Source organism: Ctenocephalides felis, unplaced genomic scaffold (genome assembly GCF_003426905.1).
Source record: "Ctenocephalides felis isolate EL2017-DRISC unplaced genomic scaffold, ASM342690v1 CF-g0.4_SCAFFOLD_01886, whole genome shotgun sequence".
NCBI classification, from domain to species: Eukaryota; Metazoa; Arthropoda; class Insecta; order Siphonaptera; family Pulicidae; genus Ctenocephalides; species Ctenocephalides felis.
The window spans coordinates 133,803,976-133,822,209 of NW_020538040.1; the positions used below are offsets into that span (position 1 = coordinate 133,803,976).

An 18,234-nucleotide genomic window follows, 5' to 3' on the forward strand; every position below is an offset into this window, starting at 1 on the left:
TTTTTGTCATTGTTTTGTACCAAATAAATTTGAGTTTTTCTGAAAACTTCGCATTGCATTCGCTGCATGATATCGGCAATTTGACACTGGTCTATCTCCATTCAATTCTGAATATTATGCAAGTATTTAATTAACATCTTTTCCGATACCTTCATTACTTTCATCATACATATTTCAACTTTAGGATAAAAATTAGTGATAATTAAATATTTTTAAAAAAATATTGACTTTCAGCTAAATCTTAACAATATACTTAATATTTTTAAATTTACTTCGTTACTGGAACGAAAACGATTATTAAATTAACTGCTATTACTAAGTATTATGTTTTAATAATACCTGTAGTATACGTAAGTTGAATATTAAATTGTGATACAGCAAAATCTCACGTTTTGTGAACGATATTTGAATCTAATTGTTATATTATAATAGATTTTACAATATTATAATAAATTTATTTGATATTTCATGTATAGATATATGCAATACATGTATATGTATTAATTTTTTTAATGTATGAAATACATGAGTTTTTTTCAAATAACTATGAAAGAGAATTTAAAAGTAAAAAATTGTAGAATTTAATCAGGGATTGAAAACATTGGACAAGGTAAGTACACAAAATAATAAACAGACTGTGTTTTTTATACATATATTTAATCTCTCGATAATAATGAATATTTTTCAGGCTGCTGAAGTGATATTGTCATTTATTTTAGGGCCCATGGGTGAGTGATTAGAAATATGAGATTTGAATAAAAGTTGTCAGGTTCGATATCCGCCTTGAAATGTCAAAGTGTAGTGACATCAGTTTACACTTGGTAATACAGTTAGCAATATTTTACCAAGTGATAATAGCCTTTTTCGGCATTGCTGCATCAATAAAAAAATTATCACTAATACAAAAATTGTAATAAAAAGTTCATCACATAAAAAATAGGACAACAGTTTGAATTTCATCAATAAAACCGACATTAGCTAAATCAAAATCATCACAACAGCTGATAAAAATGAAATGTAATACGCAATAAATTACTATATTCATAGTCAGGAGCTTTTCATTCTCAAATTCCACAAGAGCTTGCACAAACTAGCTCCGAGTTCGATCTCAAGCTTGGTCAGCTAGATATCAGACAGCATGCTATCAAATTTTTGCTTGAGGTTATAGATCTCTAATATAATCTTAAAAGACGTGAAATTAGCCTTTAGTGGGCATTTCTGCATATACAAAAGCTAAATCAACATATTGTAACGACAATTGGTATTGTCGTCAAAAGGGTTGCACAACCATCAGTGCAATTGGACTCCCCCACCTGCGTCTACTAGGGTTCCTGCAATACGTATAAGGTCTAAGTCTGAGGTTGAAAAGACGCATTAAGAAATGTAACATCCTCTGAGGAGGAGGTCGGTCGGGTCCAGGCGCGAGTCGCTGGACCCGCTTTGTGTATAGTTGTGTGTGTGTTGTGCCAGGAGAGGAGAACCCGTTCCAGCAAAGGTCCGATGCATTATTGTTTTATAGGCTATTCCCTCGGTTCCGATACTCCTTATAGTATACTCTGTTATATCCGTAATACTATACTCCGCTAGTATAGTAATCAATAAAAATTTGTCAGTACGTTAGAGTTTAAGTATAGAACATGGCTGTGCGTAGGTACAGCCATGCCCTCAGATCTGTAATAATAATTAGTTACATTAAATAAGATAGAAGTACAATCTCTTTCATTCGCCTAGTTAGTTGGTTTAGCTTCCACAGGTAATTACAGGGTGTTTATAGAAGTCGGGTTAAGGAGTTGGTGTAACCCTTTCGTAATGGGGATGCAACGCTGAGATGTAATATTTGGAAGTTGTTGCAACACCCTAAGAAGGGCCCCTAATCACCCTTCCTTTAAATCGTCACAATGTAGTAACAATAATATGCATTGTCGCCAAAGGGTTGCACAACCATCAATGCATATTGCATCACCCACCCTTCTCTACTAAGGTTCCTGCAACATAAGGGTCCGGTCGACGGTTATAAGGTTTTATTAAGAAACAAGAACCCTGGACCCACTTAGTGTATAGTGGTATATGTGTTGTGCCATGGGGAGAAGAATCCCATCCAGCAAAGGTCAGACTCTATTATTATATTGTTATAGGACATGACTGTACGTAGGTACAGTTATGCCCTCACACCTGTAATTCTAATTAGGCAATATTAAATAAGGTTATAAGTACGTTATGATTCATTCATTTTAATAGTTATGTTATTTTCCACTGGTAATCACAGGTTGTTCTTACAGGTTGGCTTAAGGAGTTAGAGTCCAGCCGTTCATATGTGCTAATATATAATAAATGGCAGTCATTGCAGTCCCAAGAATGGAAACTTTAACACTTTTCTCGTCGCAGTATCATGTAGAACATACTGTGGAAAGATATAATAGTTATCAAAGTTATGTTAGTGCTGACTAACAAATGACTAGTAAAAACGATGTCGAAAAATAATTATACTATAAAAAATATTATTAACTTCCCGAAGGAGAAGTTTATGTTTACATCAAAAAAATCCGATTCGCTAATTTTATGTTTTCTCGACGTTTCAGGCCATTCTGAATTGAATGAGACCTAATTTGCAAAAAGTATTTGTGTTTGTGAACAGATTTTTTGCCGTAAATCGACGTTTTATCAAAAACGGCTGGGCCGATGTCAAAATAGAGATGCGATTCGATCTATCTCGATGATGGCTAGCGTTTCTCAGTTTCTTGCGACGATTGGCCAAGCCGTTTCTTTGTAAATCGTAGAAAAGTGATATTTTTATATATAAAATATAAAAGCCAATTGCTGTACTTTGCAGTAGATCATCTTTTCTCAGTTTTGTGCAGAGATCGGCCGAGCCCTTTCTTTGTAATTTGAAAAAAAGTGTTTCCACATCCAAGTCCACATTTAAGCTCATACTTCCGAATCGATTTTAAAAAATCAAAAACTGTTCGAAAGATATTAGTTGGTAATGATACAGATTAGTTTTAGGAGGAAATCTAATGAGCCGTTTTCTTGAAATTAACTGTTGGAAAAAAATTAAGCCGATTTTTATGGAACTTTTTTGGTTTTATAGAATTTACTAAAATATTACGGCCTTACGACAAGTTTTTTTCAAAATTTCTTCAAAGTTTGAGAGATTGGGTAGTTTTTTTTTTTTGACAATTTTCTTTTCTTTTATTAAAATTAGAAGATTTACTTGGTATAACGATAGAGTACCTTAATGTGGTCTTAATGAATATACTAAACCATTAAAGTCCTACGGAAACCGGTTCAATTATAAAAATTATTGATTTGTAAAAATTTGCTTTTAAAAAATACTCCGAGTTAACGTGTTCGTTCGTTTTCAATGATGTGTAATAAATCCACTCGGAATACTTTTAATCACTCATAAATTAATTTATGTTTTATTGATTAAGTCGATTATTTACACATATCGGGAAGTTCATGTAACTTGCCTCAAGGCATAATACCAATACCAACTAGTTTCATATTTTGAATATCTAGTTAATAATATATAGTAGAAAATAATGACACCTACTGTAATGGCAACTTCACAAACAATTGTAGGCTTTACCACAATTTTTAATGCAAAAATTAAATTGTTTTTATCAAGGGGGTGTAACTCAGGGGTAGAGTGTCCGCTTCGCATGCGGGAAGTCCTGCGTTCAAATCCCAGCTCCTCCACATTATTATTTTTTAATTTAAAAAATTGTTTCTCGTATTTACATGTAAGAATTCAATTTGGAACAACGAATACTGACACGGGGGACTGTGTCCACATAATATCATAAATATTTCAAGGTTTTTTCAGGTATTTTGCGAATTAGATTGCGACATGAAATTTGCTCATTTGCATTATAATTTATATAATATATAAGTATGCTTATGATTTAATCCTTTCCAACATGCACTGGGTCGGGCGTTATCTACCAGCATCTTGGCGCCGTATTCTGACGAAAACGTAGTTGCTGTAAAATTGAATTTGTGATTAACATGAATTTGTGAAAAACATACATTTGCAATAATATCTAAATTTATTTTCTGCGACATGTTAAAGTTTAAGGCCATTTCCAAACAGCGGCTCGCGCCCGTATGTAAGCGGTTAAGAGCGATGGAACCTGAATCAGAGGTCCCGGGTTCGATACCCACTTTGAGCAGCCTGTTGTCAGGTAGCTGTGACAACGATTTTTACTTGGAAATGTAAATAGCAATATGTTTCCAAGTGAAAATAGCTCTCGCCCGGCATTACTACACATTGATACACAATGATGTGTAATAAATCCACTCGGAATACTCATAAATTAATTTATTTTTTATTGAATAAGTCGATTATTTACACATATCGGAAAGTTCATGTAACTTGCCTCGAGGCAAAATACCAATACCAACTAGATCATATTTTGAATATCTAGTTAATAATATATAGTGGCAAATAATGAGATCTACCGTAATGGCAACTTCACAAACAATTGTAGGCTTTACCACAATCTTTAATGCAAAAATTAATTTGTTTTTCTCAAGGGGGTGTAACTCAGGGGTAGAGTGTCCGCTTCGCATGCGGGAAGTCCTGGGTTCAAATCCCAGCTCCTCCACATTATTATTTTTTAATTTAAAAAATTGTTTCTCGTAATTTACATGTAAGAATTCAATTTGGAACAACGAATACTGACATGGGCGACTATGTCATAATATTATACTGGGCATAATATAAGGTTGTCAAATATCTCCCTTCCGCCTTTTTGTATTATAAGCCAAGAGCAAAAAAGCGGAAGGGAGATATTTGACAACCTAATATTATAATATTATGTAGACCGTTACAAATAATAAAAAATCCTCGGCCGTTTGTAATACTTCAAAACCTATTCAAAAGTATAGTCTTTGATGTTCGGCCGAGCCAGTAAGTTCTAATCGTATGTTAGTGCACTGCAATTAATAGATTTTTTTATAAGTCTTTGAAATATATCAATGCAATTAGCATTGATTAGTTTTTAGTAAAAGCGGAAACCTTAGTTTTAAAATAAATTTTTGAAAATTTAATATAAATGGGTAATTTCTAATACTTTATTGTGCACCCATGCACATGCAATGATCTTCTTTATTACTAGTGATAGTGACGGTTAATAAACAAACTACGCAATATAATTTATTATTCATCCTTTTGTGTTATACCCTTACTAATGCGCTACATGCATCGATCGTTTTCATTGCTATCAACGGTTTATCAAAATAAAAACTACGTAAAATATCTGATTAATTATTGCATTGTGTTCTCATAAAAATTCTTGTTGCTCACATATCTGCATTCACACAAGTAAATTAGTTTAGTCATAAAACGATAAAGCAATAACGAAAATAGGGAGATGCTTAAATTTGGTCTTAACGAGTGAAATGAATGATAAATCAATATCAAAAGTCTTTGTTAAAAAATATACTAAATATTATGATATAAAATGAGATTGAGTATTTGGTGGCAGCGACCTAACAACTTATTGATTGGGTTGATTACTTACGCGTATTTGGAAGTACATGCAACTTGTCTTAAAGCAAAATGCCAGTTACAGCTAGTTATATTAGCAAAAACATATAACATATTTATATGTTTATAAATATTTTTTAGGATAGTGCAACACGGATTCAAAACCTGTGGTGTGTCCATCGATTTTGACACTTGGTGCTGGTCGCAATTCTGTGAGCGCGTGCTTCACCAGCACGCAGTTCTTGTTGTGGTCGGTTAGAGTATTGTCGTGGGTTAATTTATTTAAATAAGTTAAAAAATATTGATTTATTTGTTTATTATGTGATATAATGTGTGCTGAGGTGATGGATGCAAAATGTAATTGATTACTTATAATTACGTAGCAGTGAAAGCAAAAGAAGCATGACGTTTTAGACCAGTTGCATAACATGCTGGATACTAATACTTGTAGTCTTTTATTCATCATGAATTTAAGGTAAGTTATTAATTTGTTTTACTAACTAAAATTATCACTCTTGAAGAATTCACAAATAACATTTCAATCATTTTGCAAAGTTTTACAAATAACAAGTATTGCCATTATTAATTGCTCATTTTCAAACCATCATGACCATAACCTACTGTGGGAGTTTGGCAAGTCGTACCATAAATGGAAGTAAGCGGTAAATTGATTAAATGTTATTTTATTTCATTTTAGAGTTGTTATTGTTTTTTCATTCAAATATTGATTTATGTAATTATTTAATATATTTTGCCTAACCGTTTATCTATTTAAAAATAGATATTTGAAACTACTGTCCACTTTAATTTCAACAATAATTCCTTCATATAATGTAAATCTAAATCTTAACTAGTGCATGGCATTGTGCCTTAAGGCAAAATGCTGAAACTTTCCGTACCAATAATTATTAAAAACAAGTTTCGATTTTTTTTAAACTTTGAAAAAAAAATTTTTGAAAAAACATACCTTTTTAAACACTTGAATTCTTTTTATTTGCAAATGTTAAACTTTTTTTTAAAGCAATCGCGTTGCGGTCTAACGGATAAACATTGGTACGGAACCCATAGAAATGTACACATTTATTCTTATTATTAAAATATCTGACAATTTCATGTGCATATGTCTATTGATCATTTTTGTCTGTCAATCGGCGTTTTTTACTTTTTTATTTGATTTCCGAAACCGCTAGACCTGTTTTTCCAAAAATTTTGTCAAAAATCCATTTAGTCAATACAAGTAAAGTGTTTTGTGAATCATTAAAATCAGACTCTCCGTTCTCTCAAAAACTGAATTGCCATTTTTTCCACTTTTTGTCTCGTATCTCCAAAACGACTAGACCTGCCTTTGCCAAAAACTAATCCGCACGTCTCCTCATTAATATAAATTGAATATTTCTTGAATCATCAAATCGGTTGATCTATGTTCTCCAAATCGTCGACAAAAAACTGTATCCCTACAAACGTAAACACACTTCCATATGCACACACATCATAAATATTTTCGATTCCATGCGAATCGATTTTTTTGCGATAAAATGAAATTATTGGTGGCGCCAAATCTCACTATTGTCAGAAGGGCAAAAGTATAACTTGCCAAAAACACATCTTTTTTTTTATTATTATTTAATAAACAATAAATATTATTGATATATAATTAACCCTCCGTCGGGCGCAATCCAAGTATGAACAGAATCGGGCGCAGTGTATCTGACAGATACAGATTATAAATATATTGACAGGAGGCTTATAGTTTTATATATTTTTATTTAATTTGCGCTTTTACAATGCTCAATATGTATATTATGTGTAAACAAAAACAAAATATATATTAGATCAATATTATTTTTATAATATAGCAAAATATAAAAATCCGTACATGCGCTCAAAATGCTAGACGCACAAACCTTACTTTTTCTGAAATGAATAATTTAATTAATTATTTAAAAACAATTGTCAGATTCTCTTGGAATGTTTATACAAAGACTATATAAACAATTAGGACAGTAAAAACTTAGTGTTTTTGGTCATTTTGTACGTCAAATAGAATTTGGCTTAGTGCGTTTTTTTTAACAAAATTGCTACTAGCAAAATATGCGAAGTTCAAAGACAATCTAATATGGACGAATAAATAGTAGACATAAAATAACGAAGCTACTGAGACATGCTAAAATGTTGGCCCTGTATCTGTCAGATCGGCTGCGCCCGACGGAGGGTTAATAAATAAATGAAAGGAATAATAATAATATAAATAATAATGATAATGATATTTATAACAGTAATAGTAATAATAATAAGAATAATAATGAGAATGATAATAATATAAAAATAATAAAAACAATAAAATAATAATGATGATAAATTAATAGTATCGGGATCACTCCATTCACTTGAAGAAAATAATTCTACTCAAATAGATCTATGAGCCAGATTCTTTTGCCTTCTGCTTGTTGGCGCTTGTAGAAGCGGTTGCAATAGTTTGTTCGGATTGTTCTCAATTTTGTTGCTATGATTGAAGCTTTTGTCCTTGATAACATCTTCAATATAAGGTATGTTCAGATCATTGATGTAAATAGTGTGGTTTGAAACATACCATGGAGCATTGCACATTTCTTGAAGAGTTTTGGATTGAATTCTTTGCATCATAACTATATTAGATTTTCTGGCACATCCCCATAGTTTAATGCCATAGGTCCAAATTGGCTTAATAATGGTTTTATATATTAAAACCTTATTATTATTCAGAGATAGTTTAGAGTTCCTTCCTATTATCCAAAATATATATTTGTTTTATAGTTTTATTTGTTGGATTTTTTTTTTTTTTTTTTTTTTTTTTTTTTTATATTTGACTTCGTTATATAACATTTGGTCATATACAAACATAATGAATATACATTAAGAATAAATACATAACATCTTATTACTAAATTAAAATTATATAACTAATTTAGATTTTACAATAAATTCATAAAATATTTTATAATTTCTTTCATTTTTTATTATGCAAATCCATGCAATTGGTTTTATTATACTTTTGTCGTCATAATATTTGTCCAGCATTTCTTCTCGTTGTTTTATATACCTGCTACATTTCATAATAATATGTTCTATATTTCCGTCTTCTTCTCCACATTCACAGATAGCTGAAGACCTAATACCAATTTTATATAAGTGACTTGGAAAATTGCCATGGTTTAATCTGATTCTACTTAACGTAGTTACAAATTTTCTATCTTCATTTTTAAGACTTTTAAACCAAGTTTTTTTTCTAATTTTATTCTCTATAGTCTTATATGTTTTTCCCTTTACCGTGTCATCCCAAATTTTTTGCCATTCCTCTTCCACATTTCTTTTACTTATGTTTTCCACATCACTTTTCAGCATAATGTCCATTTTTTCTCCTTGTTTCGTTGCTAATTTTGCTAATTTATCCACCTTTTCATTTCCCTCTATTCCATTATGTCCTCTGATCCACGTAATTTTTATCTCATTTCCTATCAATTTTATATTTTCTAACTCGCTTCGAATTTCTGTATAAATTGCTTCCTCAAAAAGATTTTTTTTGTTTATGCTTATTAATTTTTCTACACAACTTTTACAATCGGTATATACAATTGCTCTTCTTATGTTCAAGTTTTTATTATATTTTACCGCTTCTCCTATAGCTACTAATTCCGCAGTATATACTGAAACAAAATCTGGTAGTTTTATCAATTTTTGAAATTCTTTCTTCTCATGGATCATGGCACACCCTACTTCATTATTTACTTTAGAGCCATCTGTGTAGATTTCCTCATATCCTCTACTGTTTATAATATTTGTCTCTTCATTATTAATATTGACAAAAAATTGTTTACCTTCATCAAACCATAATTTTTTAAGATTAACGTTGTTTTCATATATCTTATAAACATTAGTTTTCTTCATGAAATTCAAACTGTCTACCATAATATTTTGCTTATTATCCCAAAATTTATTATTCTCCATTAATTTTTCCAATTCTTCTAATCCACTAATAATATTTGGCTCTCTTCTTAATATCTTCTTATAAATATATTTATGGATTAAATATTTCCATCTTAGTTTTAGAGGTAATTCTCCACTTTCAACTAACATTGCATTTATTGGCGTGGATTTCATTGCGCCAATACATATTCTGATACATCTATATTGTACTTTATCCAACACCTTTACATGTGGACTACTGTGATAAGCAATGCTACCATAATCTAAAATTGGTCTAATCAAAGTTTTATATAGCTCTAAACTCGTTTGTGGATGAGCACCCCACCATGTTTTGTTCACCACTCTTAATAGGTTTATCCTTTTTTCTATTTTCTTTTTAATATCTTGTATACATTCTTTAAATTTCAATTTTTGATCCAACTTGACTCCTAAAAATTTATTACTATTTTTAACCGCTATTGAATGCTCTTCCGTACTAATATGAGTTGGTAAATCATTCAACCTATGTCTTGTGAATACCCCTATCGAGCTTTTCTCATCCGACAGTTCCAAGCCTTTATCCCTCAACCATCCATGAAGTTTTTTAATATTTTCCTTCATAATATTAAACGCTAGATTTAAATCCCTTTGTTCTACATAAATGAGTATGTCATCTGCATATTGTATAATATTCGTACCTCTTACCCAAATATTATCTATATCTCTTACATATATAGCATACAATAATGGGCTAAGTATACCTCCTTGTGGTAGTCCTTTATTCACTACTCTTTCACCAATTATTTTGTTATCTTTCTTAACTATTATATTCCTTTCATATATATTAAATGTTAAGGCTGACACCAATCGGAATGGTAATCCTATTTTAATTAATTCTTGGAACATTATACTTGGGACGACATTATCATATGCCCCTTTAATATCGCAAAAGAGTGCCACCACATAATTATTTCTTGAAAATGCCAAATTAATATCAACCATTAATTTACATAAATTATCCTTCGTACTCAGCCCTCTTCTGAATCCGTATTGACTTTTAGATAATATTTTATTTTTCTCTACAAACCACTCCAATCTTCTCTTTATCATTAAATCTTTGGTTTTAGCAACACACGATGCTAGTGATATAGGTCTGTAATTATCTGTATTATCTGCATTTCCATTTGTCTTTTTAAAGAGAATTATATTATATTTATTCCAGTCTCTAACTATTTGTGTATCCAACCAGTACTTATTGATTAATTTTAATAGCACTTCCTTACCTATATTTGGTAATTCAGATAACATAACGTAATGAATATTATCTATTCCTGGTGCAGTGTCTTTTCTCCTATTCATTGCGACGTCCATCTCCCATATATTAAACGGTTTCATGACTTCTTTGATATAGTTTTTATCTTTCAAGTATTGCAATCTCATACAACTATCCTTTACTCCCATTGGGGCTATTTTATTCAATAACATATCTATCCAATTGTTGTCGCATCTTTTATTTTCTTTTTCAGTATCTTCTCCAATATTTTTCAATCTTTTAATCATACTATATATTTGCTTGGTTGGTGTGTTTGGGTTCAGAGTTTTAATGTAGTTATCCCAGCTTTCTTTTTTCTTTTGCTTTAACTTTGCTCTTACCTCATTTTTAACAAGATTACATTGTAAATAGTTTTCTAAGTTCATATTTTTCCTATATTTTTTTTCTGCTTCTCTCCTTTTTTTAATTAAGGTGTTACATTCTTCATCCCACCAAATTTGTTTTATTATCCTTTTTTTTACTATTCCTTCAGTTTTTGGGATACTCTTCATTGCTGCTTCATTAACAATATCCACAAAAGTGTCATAATTTATTTCTTTTTTTGAAATCTTAATTGTTTCAATTTTCTCTTCAATTTCTTTTCTATATTGCTCCCAATTAGCCTTACTACACCTCCATTTTCTATTAGATGTAGTTTCATCAAAGATCTTTTTTTCATTTAATTCCATTATTATTGGATAATGATCTGAGCCTAGATCATCATTATACATATCCCATACTATTTTATGTGCTATGTCTGAAGAGCAGATAGTAATATCAACTATTGATTTACATATTCTATTACTAATTACTTTATTATTATCGTTTAATATATAAAGTTGGTTCTCCTCTATCGCTTCCAGTAGTCTACGTCCTTTTGTATCTTCATAGTCACAACCCCAAGCTTGACTATGGACATTAAAATCTCCTCCAATTATACAGGGTTTTTTAATTCCATTCAGTAAACTATTCCATTGCCCTTCTGAAATATTAGCCTTTGGTGAAACATATAATGATACACATACTATTTTCTTACTTCCTAATAATATTTCTGCAGCACACATTTGACACAAATCCATATTAATGTATTCCCTATTGATTTTATATTCTTTAAACTTCATATTTTTATTAATCAATATAGCAGTTCCTCCTTTTCCATCTAATCTGTCTTCTCTAATTATAATAAAATTTTTAAACTTGTATTCCTGAGTTATTTTAAACCAAGTCTCAGATATCAAAATAACATCAATGTTTTCTTCATAAATAAAATTCTCTAAACTTTCTCTATTTGACGGTAAAGATCTTGCATTCCATTGCATAATTTTAATATTTTTATTTTTAAATTTTTTCATATTTAAAATATTAGTTTTATTTTTTTCCATAATAACTCTACTTGCCATAATTGTTTTGTTGTTGAATTTATTATATTTTAAACTATTATTCCGTACCTGTATCTTCAATAACATTGCCTATTTTATTAGTTTCCATCACTGCTTTTTCAGTACACAATGATTCTATTTCTTCTTCCAGGGCTGTCCATATATTCTCTGTGTTTATCTCTGTTTTATAACTTAATCTGTGCCTTATTTTGTTAAAAATTTCTTTGAATTGTTGCTTCATCTTTTTTTTTTCTTTTTCATCTTCATTTTTATTTGGGTTATTTTCTTCACTATTGTATTTCGTTACTTCCTTTCTCCTTTCCTTGTATTCTTCTGCATTTATTCTTTTTTGTCTTCCTTCAAATCTTAATGTCGTGTGCTTAGGTTTTCTAATTTTCAATATATTTTCTTCATTAATTTCTACTTCTTTTTCTTTAATATGATTTAACATTTCAAACTTGTTATTATTAAATCTTTTTAATTGATTATCTGATTGTTTAATTAATGAAGGAAATACATTTTGATAATCTCTGTTATAAAATTTGGTCTGTACTATATCTGCATATGTTCTCTTACGCAATATTTGCTTAGCTTCACTTATAGAAATATTCTGATATGCTTTCAACTCCTTTAATTTTTTATTATATAAATACGTTTGACAATTTCTATCATTCGCTTGATGATTATTTCGGCATAAAGCACATATTTCTATTTGGCTCACACATTCTTTTACATCATGTTCATCCGAACATTTTCTACATCTTTGCCTGCCCTGGCACTGAAGACGAATATGGCCGAACCTCCAGCATTTGTGGCACTGTATAACATTTTCAATAAAAGGTTGAACCTCGCAAGCTACTGAATGAATAAATACATTTTCTGGAAGATAACTGCCCCTGAACCAAATCTTCACTCTTTGTGTTTTATAGCTGCTATTATATGCCTTTTTATTTTTAATACACTTCACTTTAATAATTTCAACATCCGTTTTAATGCAACTCATGATTTCATCTTCTTCAATCTCTGGGTCTACATTAAATATAATACCTATTCTCGTAGTTTTATGCTTCGGAATATAAGTTTTAATATTATACTCGTCCAGTAATTTCTGTTTTACCACTGTATTAGCACTCTTCCAATCATTAAAACATATTTTTATTTTATTTATACCTATAGCTGCAACATTACTTATCTTATTACTAACACTTGACACTTTTGTATGTAAAATTCTTCCTAACGCCATTGGATGTAGTCTACCCAAATTTTTATCTTTTGATTCTGCATATATAACAAATGGACCTTCGTTCCTTTCATCATAATAGAAAAACTCCTCTTCATAGGTTTTTTTATTTAAATTAATATCCATTTCTTCATTTACTTCACTTGCCCAATCGATATTTACATCGTTTTCATTAATTCCATCATTATTAGTTTTCTCTAAACGTGTTTTGTTAACTTGTACTTTAATGTCACCTTTTTTCCTTATCACACTTAACTTTTCGCGATTCTTATCAAATATTTTATTACTTAACAATCTTCTTTTCTTTCTAAAATCTATTACTCCCTTTTTAATACTTTTCTTATTACCTTTTTTATATTCACAATTTTTAACTAAATTAATTTCACTAACTTTTGTTTCATTAATATTATTATCCAAATCATTTATTTCATAATCACTAATGTCATCCATTTCGTATTCAAACTCTTCTATTGACGTAATTCTGTTATCAACTGGATTCAATTCACAATCCTCAAAATCATGATGACCACTGTCATCGTCGTCACTTTCCTGGCCGTACTGGCCAGATTCCATTGTTCACTTACTGACTCACTCGCTCTTATCAGATTATGTAAATTTATTTACCGATGTGTATCGCACGAATGCTCGATGCAGACTTTGTTGGATTTTTTATTTTATATGATTTGTTCATGTCAGTCTTCTATCTAAGCGCATGCCTAGGTATTTTACTGTATCATTTTGTGATAATATTGGTAAGCGGGTTTTTTTTCCGGAGGGTAAAAGTAATAGTGTAAGATTTTGTTGGATTTATTTTTATTTTTCAATTTTTCGCCCATTCTTCAATTAGATTTAAGTGTTGTTACAGCTTCTAAGAAAACACATCTAATGGGTATTTTTTGTAATTTTGCTATTTTGGCATGTTGTCATGGTTCCATAATATTTTGTTGTGACATAATTGACACGCCGAATTTATTATTTAATGTATTGTTTCCAAGACAACTGACTAACTTAAACAAAATACAAACAATAATTTTGTGTAAGAATATTTTGAATATTAAATTTTCGAAATGGATAAAGATTCAGATACAGAACCTAATTATAACACTAGCATCATAAGAATGCAAGAAGTGAACTTGTTAGAAATGAATATACCACAACTGATTGCTGTAAAACATCAAGTGGAACAGGTATCACATTCATAATTTATGTCGAGTAATATGACTTTTATCAAGTAGGTAATAGTACTATTATTAAACTTTATTTTAGCAATTAACTGATTACGACAATGCTGTAAAACAATTAAAAATTGCCCAAGATCAATTTACGCAATCGATAGAAATACTTACTGAAATACGTAACTTTTTCGATGACTCCGAGGCCATGATCCCCATCACATCTTCATTGGTTGTTAGAGCGATTATTCCCGATGCAAAACGGGTTCTGGTTAATATCGGCGCTGGGGTTCATGTGGTTAAAGTTTGTATTCCAATCGCCAAAATTTAATATATTGAAATGTTATTTCTAAACAAATATATATTTTTCTACGCAGTCGATTCCCGCTGCCAAGGCGCATTTCAGAAAAAAATTTGCCTACGCTCAAAACCAGATAGTAAAATTTCAGATACTGGGTACCCACAAGATGAAAACGAAGGAACATATTCGAGAGCTAATCGAAACTAAATCCGCCGAGTCAGATTCCGATGATCAGTCCAAGAGTTCTGATTAAATTAATATGCATTAAACAGTGCATATTAATTTAATCAGATAGTTCAATTTGTGAGCATTAATTTTCAATGGAATTTTCAAAGTTATTAATTACATAATAATGTGATAAATAAAGGATGATTTATAACATCAAAAGGGCTTGAATTTATTTATGGAAGCTTTCTATTAACACTTAGCAAATTCAAAATAAATGTGATATTATATTAAACGTTTATCAGGCGCATGAGCGATTATTTTAATAAAATTAAAACGATTAAGTATTTTTTATATGGTTTTGTGCTTTAAAGCAAATTGTTGCAACTTCTTGTACCTTAAAGAAATTTCGAGGAATTTTAAATATTTTCAAATAGATTATTATAAATACTGCAACTTTCATTATTAATCGTAATTCATAGACGAGTATAAGAGCTTATAAATTGGACGACGATGTTTATATATATATTTAAATAAATAGTAAATAACAAAAATTAAATAAGCGAAGTTAGCATTAAAGGTCCTTATCTCATATTCATATAAATTATATATGAGGAATTAGGAAAAGAACAATAATTTATTTCAAGTATATAAGTGAGCTTTAGAATGTTAGCTAGAATTAAAACTTAAATCCTAATCAATTTCGATATTTAAAAACATTTTTTAGGAAATTATAAAAAAAAAATTTTACCTGTAAAATCAAAAAAAAATTTTTTTGCCTTCCCCAAAAACTAATCCATTTTTAACTTCCCGTAGGGCAAGTTATAGTAATCGCAAAAAATCGAAAATGAAAATTTTTGCATATCTTTACGTTTTGAAAGTTTTTGAACATTTTGGCATATCTTAGAAAAAATTGATGTTGACAATTTTTCGTCCACGATTTCGGGCGCACGAAAGAACCGATTTGAATGATTTAAAAAATATTCGATTTCTATTGAAAAGGAGACGTGCTGATTAGTTTTTGGTGGAAGCAGGTTCAGCCGTTTCGATGACACGGGACAAAAAGTGCCAAGAACGATAATTCAGTTTTTGAGAAAACGGAGTACCAGATTTGAATGATTCAAACAACATTTTACTTATATTGACGAAATGAAGAATTGATAAAATTTTTGGTAAGGTAGGTCTAGCGGTTTCGGAGATACAGAGAAAAAAGTAAACAAAAAAGATATTTAGCGGACGAAGATCATTTTACATTATGCACATCAGATTATCAGATATTTAATACAAATTTTAAAAATGAGTACTAATTTTGCTACAATTTTGTTGGATTCCGTACCAGGATTGTTAATTTTTAAAGTTTACTTATACGTTCAAGCGAATTCCAAAATTTCAGAAAAAAAAATCTTTCAAAATTGTCAAAAATATACAAATATTTTTTTTTTAATTTTATTTTCAATAGCAATTAGTATACAGGACAATTCTATGAGCTATTTGGTTTATGTCACTCACTCGCACACATACACACACAAATATATTTTATATAAATTTTAAATTTACAAATCAGTTTGTATATATTTCAAATTCGTTTTTCTAATCGTAAGAAAATATCATCAGATAGATTTATTCGGTACATCCTGCTAATGTAAACATTCTTAAGTGTTTTGAGCGATAAGATCGTCGCTGTATATTTTATGAACGATAAAATATATAGTGATTATAATTATCTGTTAGAAAATGTTTAAAACAATTGTTATTAATCATTGATCGATATTCATTAATTACTGATATATTTTCTTCGAATATTTAATTCTGCTACGGGAAGTACCAGCAATTTGTCTTAAGGCACGATGCCATGCATCACTAGTTACAGTGGCGGATCCAGCTTCAGCGTCAGGGGGGGGTCATATATGAAAAGTTTTTATAGTCCTCAATGAGTATGTAACAAAATATATATATATATATATATATATATATATATATTTATATATAAGATAGAACGGTGCTTAAAGTTTTGCGGGTAAAAAGGTCCACCACCGATATCTCTAAAACAAGTAAAGTTAAGGATTTCTTACCAACAATATTTGAAAGTAGAGGGAAAAATGTTCAATCAGCCACCACCCTGATTCTTACGACGTCAAAAAAAGCATTTTTACACAAGATAAATTAAATAAATATTTATTTCAACTCTGCTGGTGACTATTTTTGGACAAAATATCAAATCAAGATTATATACAGAGTAATCTCTGTAAAAAATGTATCTATAAAATTCATATTTTTCATTGGTCGAATAATGTAGCTATTATTTCGTTAAATCCCTTTAAAATTAAAAATAGTAAATTGGATTGTTTGTCCTCTCGCCGTCGGATTTTACCCCGCCTTTGGGGTAAAAAAAGACCAAGTGAAAAAAATTTTAAAAACAGCAAAAAAACACATGTTTACAGTGATGAATTAGCTGGAGGTTGTTTCAATACATAGTCAGATGGTTTTTTGTTTAATGTGTCTTATTGGTTGTTATGTTATTCGTTTAGTTTTCACAATATAATTGCTTAAATTTACTTAGCCTTACCTTATATATGTGTATTTTTTAAAAAATAATTTGCGTCTTTGACGTGAGTCAAAATTTGACCTTTTCTCGATGTTTTCTCGTCTGAACCGATGTTAAAATTTAAAAACTTTAAAACGAAACTGGATGAGCGCTTGCGTTGTTTAGTTTTTTGAGACAATTGGTCGATCCGTTTCTTTACTATTGGCATGAGCGCTTGCGTTGTTTAGTTTTTTGAGACAATTGGTCGATCCGTTTCTTTACTATTGGCAGAAAAGTGCAAAAATTATCGTCATGTTTTTGTCAAAAATTTTTAACCGTTTTTTATTCGATTGATATCATTTGGAAAAGAATGGTTTCTGTCGAAAATCGGTCAAGTCGTTTCTTTTTCATAATAGATTTTTTCGGCGATTTAAGTGAAACTTTGCATGACGATAGAGTTTCTGCTCTAAACGAACGTACTAAACTATAATAAGGCCTGCGACAAGTGGTTTTACTTATGATAATTAAAGTTTGGATTATTTGGCCTCGCTTTTAAAAAATTCACCGTGTGTATGTATTCGGCTTCGTATTTCCTATGTGTTCGTTTTCCGTCAATGTGTAATATTCAAACCATTTTTTAACTAGTTTGTATTGGTATTTTGCCTTTAGGCAAGTTACATGAATTTCCCGAAATGTGTTAATAATCGA

General features: G+C 30.1%; 2 non-coding genes across 2 annotated transcripts; both read left to right on the forward strand.

Annotated features, from left to right (window-relative positions):
- The first annotated feature begins 3,627 nt into the window (after positions 1–3,627).
- On the forward strand, positions 3,628–3,699 carry Trnaa-cgc. Its single transcript has one exon. It is a non-coding gene; the product is annotated as a tRNA-Ala (tRNA).
- Positions 3,700–4,535: 836 nt separating this feature from the next.
- On the forward strand, positions 4,536–4,607 carry Trnaa-cgc. Its single transcript has one exon. It is a non-coding gene; the product is annotated as a tRNA-Ala (tRNA).
- The last annotated feature ends 13,627 nt before the right edge of the window (positions 4,608–18,234 follow it).